Here is a 12,135-nt window from a genome sequence, read left to right on the forward strand (position 1 = left end):
GTTGGTGGTACTAGACAGGTGACTGGTAGAAGTGGTTGGAATGGGGTGAGGATGGGACAGGGGTCATAGTGTACTCCAATTCCAGCCTGGAGAAGGGGAAATGGACAAGAAATCCAGAATAAATTGGGAGCACAGGGGAGGGGGAGGGGAGAGGGAGGGAGGAGAAAGAGGTGGGGGAGAAGAGTAGGGGAGAAGAGAACATGAGGATGAGGAAGATTGAGTTGGGGGACGAATAGAGGAGAGCAAGAAAAGAGATACCTTAATAGAGGGAGCCATTACAGCTTTAAAGAGAAATCTGGCACTAGGGAAATGTCCAAAAATACACAAAGATCACCCAAACTAAGAATCTAAGCGGCTCTCTGCTCCTCCCTGTTCTAGAGACAGCCGCATTTTTTCGTGCAGTGCCAGCCTCGCTCCGGAGATGCAATGGTGAAGGTCGGCTTGAACAGATTTGGCCGTATTGGACGCCTGGTTACCAGGGCTGCCTTCACTTCTGGCAAAGTGGACATTGTTGCCATCAATGACCCCTTCATTGACCTCAACTACATGGTCTACATGTTCCAGTATGACTCTACCCATGGCAAGTTCAAAGGCACAGTCAAGGCTGAGAAAGGGAAGCTTGTCCTCAATGGGAAGGCCATCACTATCTTCCAGGAGCGAGATCCCGCCAACATCAAAGGGGGTGATGCTGGCGCCGAGTATGTTGTGGAATCTACTGGCGTCTTCACCACCATGGAGAAGGCTGGGGCCCACTTGAAGGGCGGGGCCAAGAGGGTCATCATCTCTGCCCCTTCTGCTGATGCCCCCATGTTTGTGATGGGTGTGAACTAAGACAAGTATGACAACTCCCTCAAGATTGTCAGCAATGCGTCCTGCACCACCAACTGCTTAGCCTCCCCGGCCAAGGTCATCCATGACAACTTTGGCATTGTGGAAGGACTCATGGAAGGTCCATGCCATCACTGCCACCCAGAAGACTGTGGATGGCCCCTCCGGGAATCTGTGGCATGATGGCCGAGGGGCTGCCCAGAACATCATTCCTGCATCCACTGGCGCTGCCAAGGCTGTGGGCAAAGTCATCCCAGAGCTGAACGGGAAGCTGACTGGCATGGCCTTCAGTGTTCCTACCCCCAACATGTCCGTCATGGATCTGACATGTCGCCTGGAGAAACCTGCCAAGTATGAGGACATCAAGAAGGTGGTGAAGCAGGCATCCGAGGGCCCACTGAAGGGCATCCTGGGCTACACTGAGGACCGGGTTGTCTCCTGTGACTTCAACAGTGACTCCCACTCTTCCACCTTCGATGCTGGGACTGGCATTGCTCTCAATGACAACTCTGTAAAGCTCATTTCCTGGTATGACAATGAATTTGGCTACAGCAACAGGGTGGTGGACCTCATGGCCTACATGGCCTCCAAGGAGTAAGAAGCCCACCCTGGACCATCTACCCCCAGCAAGGACTCCAGCAAGAGAGAGGCCCTGGCTACTGAGCAGTCCCTGTCCAACAACCCCCACACTGATCATCTCCCTCACAGTTTCCATCCCAGACCCCCAGAATAAGGAGGGCTTAGGGAGCCCTACTCTCTTGAATGCGATCAATAAAGTTCACTGCACCCTTAAAAAAAAAAAAAGAATCTAAGCTATAGTGGAGGGGCTACATTAAATGCTCTTCCCCTATAATGAGACTGATGACTACCTTATTTGCCATCCTAGAGCCTTCATCCAGTAGCTGATAGAAGCAGAAGCAGAGATCCACAGCTACACACTGAGCCAAACTCCTGGAATCCAGTTGCAGAGAGGGAGCAGTGATGAGCAAAGGGATCAAGACCATTCTGAGGAAACCCACAGAAATAGCTGACCTGAGCAAGTGGGAGCTCATGGACCCCAGCCAGACAGCTGGGAACCCAGCATAGGACTGAACCAGGGCCCCTGAGCTTGGGTGACAGTCAGTAGTTCTGGGCAGTCTATGGGACTTCTTGTGGTGCAACCAGTATTTATTCCTAGTGCAAGAATGGACTTTGGGAGCCCATTCCCTCTTGGAGGGATACTCTCAGTCTAAATCCATGGGGGAGGGCCTAGGCCCTGCCCCAAATGATGTGACAGACTTTGATGATCCCCCACGGAAGGCTCACTCTCCCTGGGGAGTAGATGGGGAGTGGGAAGGGTATGGGACATGGGAGGATGGGAGGGAGAGGGAACTAGGATTGATATGTAAAATAAGATTGTTTGTAATTTAAATTTTAAAAAGTTAAAAAGAAAAAAGACTGTGGGCTGAAAAGAAACCCAATAATCAGTTCATTCATCTTCCTAGTTCCCACAGTAACCAGCACAGACATGGAGTCAATGCTCAAGAAATGGCTGTTCACTGCTTTGTGAAGTGGAAGTATCATGAGGTTTATCCGAGGCATGATTATTGCTAATTGAAAACTTTCCAAATGGCTGTTCACCTGAATGTAAAAACTTTGGGCCAGAATGAAAAACAAAACACAGGGTCAGATATCCTGAAACTACAAACAACCATGGAATTTAAGATATTTATTAACCATCACTCATATTCTACTACAATGTTTGAAGGTTATTTCCAAAGGACATTTTCAATACTGAGTGAGCATTTACCTACAGCAACTCTCTGAGCAACTGTGTCTCTTGATATGCAAGGTCAGGATTTTGAAATTTATACTAATATTTATTCTAGTAACAGTAGTTTATACCTATTAAGCACCTAACATTTTAAGAAAATTTCTGATTTCTCCACAAGCCACCTGTGAGATGAGTATTTTGCAATGTTCAAGCAAAGTCCATCCTAACCACAAGCAATGAGGAAGCAGATTGGCACTTATCTCTACCAGAAGTCAAACTCTGGGATCGTTGCACACATCTCAGATCTGAGAATTCAGTCCTTAACAAAACATTGACTCAGCTGGATGAACTATTCATTTTTTAATATTTTGGGATAATAACAACATCTGCCATTCATTGTTTGCAGTGGCTAATGGAAGCGTGCTAAGCAATTTTGATGCATTACTTCAATTGCTTCTCATTAGGACAGAATGAGGTAGGTGCTATTCTAATCACCATTTTACATATGGGGCCATTGAAACTCAGAGAGGTTAAATGACTCCTCCAAGGTCACCCAACTAATTTAGAAGCAAATCCAGAATGCAAGCCCAGATTTGGCTCCATACCTTAGCATTTATTGAATGCATTGGCTAAAACATGCATGTTAATGAAATTTAGAGTAATAAATAAAAATTTAAAAAATCTTAAATTGGGGAAAAGACAAAGACACATTAGATAGTGAATTTCCAAAGATGTTTTCAAACTAGAAACTAGCTTTGTTTTGAAGCGTCTTCCTCTTTTCCCAGAAAGCCAAAAGGCTGTGACAACCTCACCTGCACATGTTATCCTAGGTGAGTCAGTGGAAACACAATGCAGGGCAGAAGAATTTGTGTTCAGAAACTGAGTTCTTATCTGTGGTAGTGTGAAAAAAATGGCTTCCCAAAGGGAGTGGCGCCATTAGGAGGTATGGCCTTGTTGGAGGAAGTGTGTCACTGCAGGATCGGGCTTTCAGGTCTCTTTTCTTAAGCTTCACTCTGGGTGACAGTCAGCTTCCTGTTGCCTGAAAGATGCAGCACTCACAACTCCAACACCACATCTGCCTGCATGCCACCGTGCTCCTCATCATGATCATAATAGACTAAACCTCTGAAACTGTAAGAGAGTCATCCCAATTAAATGTTTTCTTTGTTAAGAGTTGCTGCGGTCATGGTGTCTCTTCACACCAATAAAAACCCTAACTAAGACAACATCTCAGTTTCATTCACTCTGTGTGACCTTAGATAAATCGCTATGTTCCTCTGACCTTGGTTTCTTCATTTATGAAATGACAATATAATAGCAATTTGGGAGAGGATCAAATAATGAAGTAGCACCCTGTAAACAAAATACAAAGAAAATTCATTGTAATAGAAAGAACATTATAAAAACACCTACACAAGTTACTATTTATGTAGGAAAATAGATAGTCTTGCTGGATTTAAATGGAGAAAGTTGTAGAATACCCAGTGGAAATGATTCTCAGTTGTAGAAGGCATAGGATTGTGTTAAAAAAAAATGTCGACCTAAATTCAGTGTATAGAGCTTCAGTTATAGAAGACGAGAGTTCTACAAGTCTGTTGTCCCATGCACATCTAGTATCCCATCTCTAATAAGTAGCTCTAGATTTAAAACTACAACCAGTCAAAATTTAAAGAACAACTAAATGAGAGGTAGCCAACCCCAACTGATAGATCTACAGTTCAACTCCAGTACCTAAGGCTCAGGGAACATTGCTAAACCACCAACCGTATGAGCCAGAGGGCCAGCAAGGCTGTTGTGAGATTGTTCCTAGAAACGCCAGGAAAGTTACACCCATGATATATCAACAACATGGCTACTCAAACAAGGCCTAAACAAGTATAATTTCAATGGGCATACTGACATAGAAACATAGAAGAGGAAATTCTCATGGGGCCCCAGCCCAGACAAGAACGATAGGAAACTAAAGAAGGCTGAGAAGAGAAGTAATAGTCTTCCCCAGGGCTGAGAACTCTAATTGGTTTTCCAAAACAAGTGGTCAGCCAGCCCTGAGATAATATACATACAAGTAATACTGAATGGATTCCTTAGGTTATATTTACTCTCTCTCTCTCTCTCTCTCTCTCTCTCTCTCTCTCTCTCTCTCTCTTTGTTTGTGTGTGTGTGTGTGTGTGTGTACTCTCATTAGCATGTATCAATAACAAGTAAAGAAAAAGAGACTATGAATTCAAGAGGAGAAAGGAAGAGTACACACGAGAAGTTGGAAAGAGAAAAGGGAAGGGGAAATGATGAAAATGTATTTTAATGTTTAAAAATAAAAATGGAAAGTAATTGAGGAAAGACACCCGATGTCAACATCAGGCCCACAAATACACAGATGCACATGCTTGTACACATGGAACTGTATACACTCATGCACATACCCACACTAATAATTACACACATGCCACATACAGACAGAAAAAATAAAATAAATCACTAATAAGATACATTTGTGCTATGTGTATCTTATTACCACTAACAAAAAATACAAGTAAAAAACAGTGATATCTGAGGACAACTCTATATTTTAGAAGTTTATTTTTTAAAGTCAAACTCAGTTTTGAGCATCTGGGGAACTACCTTCAGAATTCCACAAAAATGCCAACTTCTCTTTCAGAAGTAAACTTTGATGTTTGAAAATGAAATACAAAAAAGAAAAAGCTATTTCCTGGAGGCAGAGAGTGTGTCTCTGGGCTGCTTAAGTGGTTTCTGACAACTCTGTCCTTCACTGGAAGCCTGGCTGCTTCCCCGTCAGCTTCAGGCCCACCTCCCCACACTCTGCCCCCACTGTTGGCTTCCTTGCTCCTTCCCTCCCACAGTCCTTAACCCCTCTCACCACCACCCTGCAGCAGCCTTCCTAAGATCCTGCTACTCATTTTCATCTGTGGCAACCATTCCATTTTTTTACAGCCTCTGGTTCTGTGTTGCTCAAGAACTTTCAATCACTGATTTTAATTAGAATACCAAGAGACTTGAACGTTTTGTTCTCAGATATTCAGCAATAAGTTCTCTACGCTGTCTGGTAAGGAATATGCCAATGAACAAGATAAATTCAGTCCTTGCTCACAGGGAGTTCACAGTTCTGTGAGGAGGGCTAGATGAGAAAAGAGGACATTCTTGCGCACTTGGACAACTCTTCACAACAGTTCTGCTCTCAAGAGCCAGATGGTAGAACAACCCAAATGTCCAACAGCAGATTCATAAAGGAAATGTGCTTCATCATGCAGTGGAATATTACTAAATCACAGAGGGCCTGAAGTCCTAAGTCACTCAACAATACCGATAAACCTTGGAAACATTATCCTAGCTGAAAGAAGCCAGACACAAAGGACACATGTCAATTACATTACAGAAATTATCCAGAAAAAGCAAATCTATGGATTTGCAAGTTAGTGTAACAATAAGTCTTTACTCCAACCTCCCAAGCCCTTCCACCACGTGGGCACTTTCTGCCAGGCCACTCGAGTTCTGCCCCACCACCATGATAAGATCCCAAGTAACACAGAGAGACTTATATTCGGTACAAATGCTGCTTGGCCAATGACTAAGATTTCTCATCTGCTAGCTCAGTCTTAATTATCATAAATCTATATTTTATAAGACTTATCAGATGCCAACAGAAGCATCCTGTCTTCCCAGGCTCACATGGTGACTCTGTGCTTTCTCCTGCCTTTCCCAGAATCCTCCTTGACTCCTAGTCATACCTATCTTGTTTTCCTATTGGCCAAAGGTACTTTATTTATCAACCAATAAGACAATCATATACACAGAAGGACCTCCCCCATCAGGTCAGTGGTCAGGTTAGTGGTTGTCAGGTTCTAGGTATGGAAGAGTGAAGAATAACTGCTAGTTGGCTGCCAGTGTTCTTTGGGGTGATGAAAATGTTACAGAATTAGAAAGAAGCAGTGTTTGCCCAACATGGTAAGTGAAATAAATGCCACTAAATTGTACACTTTAAAACAGTTGATTTGGGTTGGAGAGATGGCTCAATGATTCAGAGTGTATCCTGCTCTTGCAGAGAGCCAAAGTTCAGTTCCTAGCACCCATATCAATAGCTCACACTGCCTATGATTTCAGCACCAGGGGATCAGATGCCATCTTCTGAATGCCACAGACACACACACTCATGTGCACATATATACACATAAATACACACACACACACACACACACACACACACACACACACACACACACACACATAAAACTGAAACTAATACTTTTAAAAATAAAATAAAATAGTTGCTTGTATTTTACATGGATTCACATAAAATATATAAATGTATGGTCTGAAAAGTGCTGTAGAATAGATGACACTCACTTAGCGTATGATTCATAGAGGAAATGACCTGTGCTGTCAGATTTTTCTTCATGCAAAAAAACATTATCAGGGTACCTCTGAACATCAGTCTCTCTTTTGAGTGCCAGGGGACAGCAGTGGGCATAGCAGGCATCTCTGTGCTCAGAGAATACACGCAAGAGGACAGGGAGACCAACAAAATTACAGCATCCTATATTATATGGGGATATGTGTAATGGAAAGCGTATGTAGAATAATGCTGTGGAGTCCAGAAAAAAAGTGGAAGATGGAAATACAGAGAGTCATGCTGTGTCATGACTTACTAAAATGTTCCTACTGACATATGGGTGACACATGATTGTCCCCCACACTCAGACAACCTATATTCATTCTTTTATTCCTAATCTCAATAGTATTGCTCTCAGACTAAAACTGTGTCCTTATTCTTAGCATATTCTTATCTGAAATACTTTAAATAATTTTCCAAACAAATTTTAGATACTTTCCTTGAAGATTTTATCTTAGTAATTCAGTTTATAAATACCCACCTAAAATTACCATTTTAAAACTTAAATTCAGGATTTTATAAAACATCCTGAAATCTAATCTCAGCAATGATCTCATTATATTGTAGGCCAATATTTTTCACACTGAATACCTCTACAATTTTATAATTGGAATAAAGAGGGAAAAGTGGCATTTGCTTTTAGAAATTCTAATCACAGCCAATCTTTCAAGAATATGTCTACTCCATAAAATAAAATAACATTGATTGTTATTAAGTAGAGGCTGTGGAAAATGAGAGATCAATCAAAGAACCATGTTCCTAACCAAATGTAGCCTCATGCATTTGTTAGAAGCCCTTTAAAAAAGGGTTCCCTGACCCCTTTCTTTTCCTCTCTGCCCTCCCTCCCAAATCCCAAAGCTTTCCTATAGTTCTCTGTTAAAGCTAGGAACACTTGCCTCTCTGAGGTACTAAGACAATAACAGAAGAATAGAAATAAATATTCAGCCTGGATTCTTGAAGAAAAAGTCTCTGGTTCAGGAGTCTCTGTCTTCTTCTCTGCTGGATCCTGCCCTTTTCTCTTGCCCATCTGACTCCCACCCTCTCTAGAGGATGCTTATGGTGAGGTCCTTGGAGCAGCCATGCCATGGGAATCTCAGGCTCTAGAGGGATGCAGCTGAGTTAGAATGGAGTCAGGACTTGACTTTTTCTTTTTATTAATGAAGCTTCATTTGACAATGGAAATATTGTATTCTGGTTACTCACCCCCCCCTCACATCTTCCCCTCACACCTGTTATCCTCTCTCCCTGTAACCCTTCTCCCACATTTATATCATTGTGATTTTCTATGTGACCCACTGAGTTTAACCAAGGCCATCTAAATAACCACGAATTTAGAATCAGAGCCTGATGAGCTCGTCAGTGGATACACAATTAAAAGCAGTGCCTTCCCCTCTCTCAGAATCTACCAGTAAACAACAGTCCAGAGAGGAAAGGCTGGACCCCCTGAGACCCTCCCCAATCCAGGCTATGGATAGGTCAAGTCTTGTGCAGGCCACCATGGCCATTGTGAGACCATGATTGTATTGGCTGTGTCTGAGAAGGTAACACTTCAAAGATCTTCCTCTGCTTGTTCTTTCCTTCTGCCCTCTCTTCTGTGATGTCCCAGAGCCTTGGAGCACTGTTATAAATGTCCGGTTTAAGGCTCAACTGTCACTCTTAGCACCTCCGAGAAGTCATCAATCTCTGCATTCTCATTCGCTAGAGAGAGATTTCTCAGCCTCGGGCTGTGAGGCGCGTTTGTCTTTGAAGGGATTTTGGTAACATCATAAATTTTAATTTTTTCATTGACTAATATATTGGCTATAAATTAGTCACCATAGCTGCTCCCTCATCTAAAGCAGATACAACAAAAATCAGCTGAAAGGGGTGGTGGAAGGTTCCAACCTCCCCAGTCAAAGTTTTATGATAAATGCCTGCTCAGATGTGGTCGTGTCTACTCCAGTTGGAAACACAGACATAAAGATCCTCCAAGAACAGAACAAGGTTTTATATTAAAATTTTGAATTGGATTCCATCACTGTTTGTATCTCTTGATGTAACCTCAGTCAGCTCACATCCTGTCCAGGTGTAGGTAGGTAAATGAATGCCTACCTCCCAGACAAGTGTCCCATGTGTTCTAGAGAATCCTGCACCTCAACAGATGTGAGCTGAAACCTGCCTTCTTCCATTTGCAACCCCAAAGGGCTATATGACAGGTATATTGTATAGCAATGCATAGTGTCCCATAATTTCAATTTCCATCCAGATATTCTGCACTTACACAGACCTAGGCAATTCTATCGAATTCCTCATATACAATTTATTGAATTACAACAATGTTTGCAATTAGAAGCATAAAAATTAAGGGTTGCTATGAAGAGGGAAAATGTCACATGAAAGTCAAGAATAATTTTTTACAACTTGCTCTTTCTGATGTATAAAATAAGAACTTACCTTCTTTTAGAAAAGTATGCTAAAAAATGAATCATAGACATTGTGTGATCTGAACACGCCACTAACATTGGTATGCGGGAAACCTGTGATTCTGAAGTCACACACCTGAAAATGACAGCTACATGGAAGCAAATCTTATACTACTACTCAAGTATCCTAATTCCCGGTCACATGCTCTGCAAGTCTACCCCATCATGCCCCTTATCAGGAAGCAGGTAGAGACTACTTTATAATTTGAACCAGAAAACCCTTAAAGCTTACCTAAGCTTGGATAAAAATAAGAAATGTTTATTTACATATACATTCTATCAACTACTGGGGTACTCAGATGGGTGGACTAATTTACCCATGATGGTCAAGGGGACCAGTGAAGGTTGAGATTTGCAACAGACAGCCTAACTCTCAGGCCCTAACTCCTCAATGATAACATCAGCAAATTCTGTTGCCTTCTGGTAAAGAAGGTATCTTAGTTAGGGTTTCCACTGATGCAAAGAGACATCATGACCATGGCAACTCTTATAAATGAAAACATTTAACTGAGGCTGGCTTACAGTTCGGAGGTTTAGTCCATTTATCATCATGGTTGGAAGCAGGGCAGCATGCAAGCAGACATGGTACTGAAGAAGGAGCTGAGAGTCCTACATCTGGATCAGTAGGCATCAGAGAGAGAGAGAGAGAGAGAGAGAGAGAGAGAGAGAGAGAGAGAGAGAGAGAGTGTTTGTGTGTGTGTGATGCAAGACAGGGCTTGAGCATCTGAAACTGCAAAGCCCACTGCTTCCAACAAAGCCACACCTACTCCAACAAGGCCACATAGCCTAATAGGGCCACTCCCTATGAGCCTAAAGAAGCCATTTTCATTAAAATTATCACAGAAGGCCACACGATATATGAAAAAAGGCTCATAATTAAGGTCAGTCACATCTGATTTTATGACTTTTGTATTACTACATGCTATCTATGCACCAGATGAAAATTCTTTATCTGGGGTGTACCTATTTGTACCTTGGTTACCACTTTATAGTCTCCTCTGTCTTTGGAGACTATAAAGACTGAAGCAGTCTATAACTTTCATTTTTGCCTATTTCAAGCAAGAGGTGTTCTGGGCAAATAGCACATGCCCCGTAAATGAATGTTTTCTGCATGGAAGGGAGTGTTAGTAAGTTATTCCTTAACCTTGGGCTTACCATTTCCTGTGATAAAATAGAAAGACTGTGGTTGATCCACAAGACCTCATTCTACCTCCATACCCCCTTTATTCTTTATGTCCAGAGAAATAATGTGAATTCTTCAGTTTGGATTGGATATTGGATTATCAAATCAAGACTTCTTAAACTTTTCTATTTGTTTTCCCTTGTCACTCAAGAAACTTTTGCATGATTACAGATGGCCAGGCTTACAAGATAACTACACAAGTCAAACATTTACTGATAATAAATCACAAATAATTTATTTTAAAACAAGGCACTTATATGCATATAATTTTACCACCTATTGAAGACAAAAGCAGAGTCACATACTAGTGAGGTGGCCATGCTTGTTTAGTTTTACACACACACACACACACACACACACACACACACATTCACAAATTAATCTTGGCTGATTATTCTATGCTGCAGGACATAGAGCACCTCAATGTTTTAAAGTTACTTGACACTTTGATTTTATTATCATGATTTCGGAGAATGCTACTTTGCATAAATATGCAGTATAAAATGATAGAAGCATGTTTAGGGCCATTTCAGAAATTGTTGGAAATTCTGTCCTAATCAATTCATTTAATGATTTTTTAAATGAAACGTATCATCAATTCACATATTAGTTTTTTTCTAAATCACTCTTTCCAACACAATGCAATCCAGGGAGACACTAATTCAATATTTCCAAACTGAAGAATGATAGTGAGAAAACATAAAGTCTTTATTTTTCTCTGACTAAACCATTATATTTCTATTTTTTTAAAAGATAACTTTGTAGGTACAGTAAACAAGCTGAAAACTGTAGCATTCAGTAGTCTAGAATCATAGCTAAGCCATTTCAGGCATGTTCATTGGCACTGGGTGGTATGGGATAGAGGGCATAGTATTGTAAGATACACATGTATATTCAGAACCAAGTCTACAGTGAAATCACATGATGTAACATAGGTGAGTGATGCTCAAATACCTTGGATTTCTTGTGCTTTTGATTTTAAATTTTTGGCCATTGTCTATTCAGAAGTCTCTTCCTGTAGCCAAGCTTTTTCACAAGCTCCACATTCAATCACAGAGCCCCCTATGGGGTTGTGACACAGAGTTTATGAACTTCAGCTCCAGATACATACATCTCCTTAAAGACACTTATACTTGAGTTTCTAGCAAACTAAGTCATGAAGATAATGTGCTTGTAAACAGCAGCGGCTAGGCCTCTGGAGGGAGCTACACAAATGGCTCGGTGGTTTGAAAGCATTTGCTGCACAATTGTGAGGACCAGAGTCCAAGTCCTATCATCCATATAACAAGCTAAACATCCTGCAAATGTCTATAACTCTAGCTCCGAGGTATCCAAAGCCCTGTCCTGGCTTCCATTTGCACATAGAGTAGCACACCACATGCATAGAAATACACTCTGGCAGATACATACTCACATAAAAAAAGAATTAAAAGTAAATATTTAAAATAGATGATAAATTGAAAAAACTGATGAATATTTGGAGAACTTAGAGGCAACTGATCTT

The 12,135-nt window shown here is 41.4% G+C and overlaps 1 pseudogene; it reads left to right on the plus strand.

Moving 5' to 3' along the window:
• The first annotated feature begins 411 nt into the window (after positions 1–411).
• LOC100773368 lies at positions 412–1,465 on the plus strand (annotated as a pseudogene).
• The last annotated feature ends 10,670 nt before the right edge of the window (positions 1,466–12,135 follow it).

This window comes from Cricetulus griseus, chromosome 2, assembly GCF_003668045.3.
Source record: "Cricetulus griseus strain 17A/GY chromosome 2, alternate assembly CriGri-PICRH-1.0, whole genome shotgun sequence".
In the NCBI taxonomy this organism is placed as follows: Eukaryota; Metazoa; Chordata; class Mammalia; order Rodentia; family Cricetidae; genus Cricetulus; species Cricetulus griseus.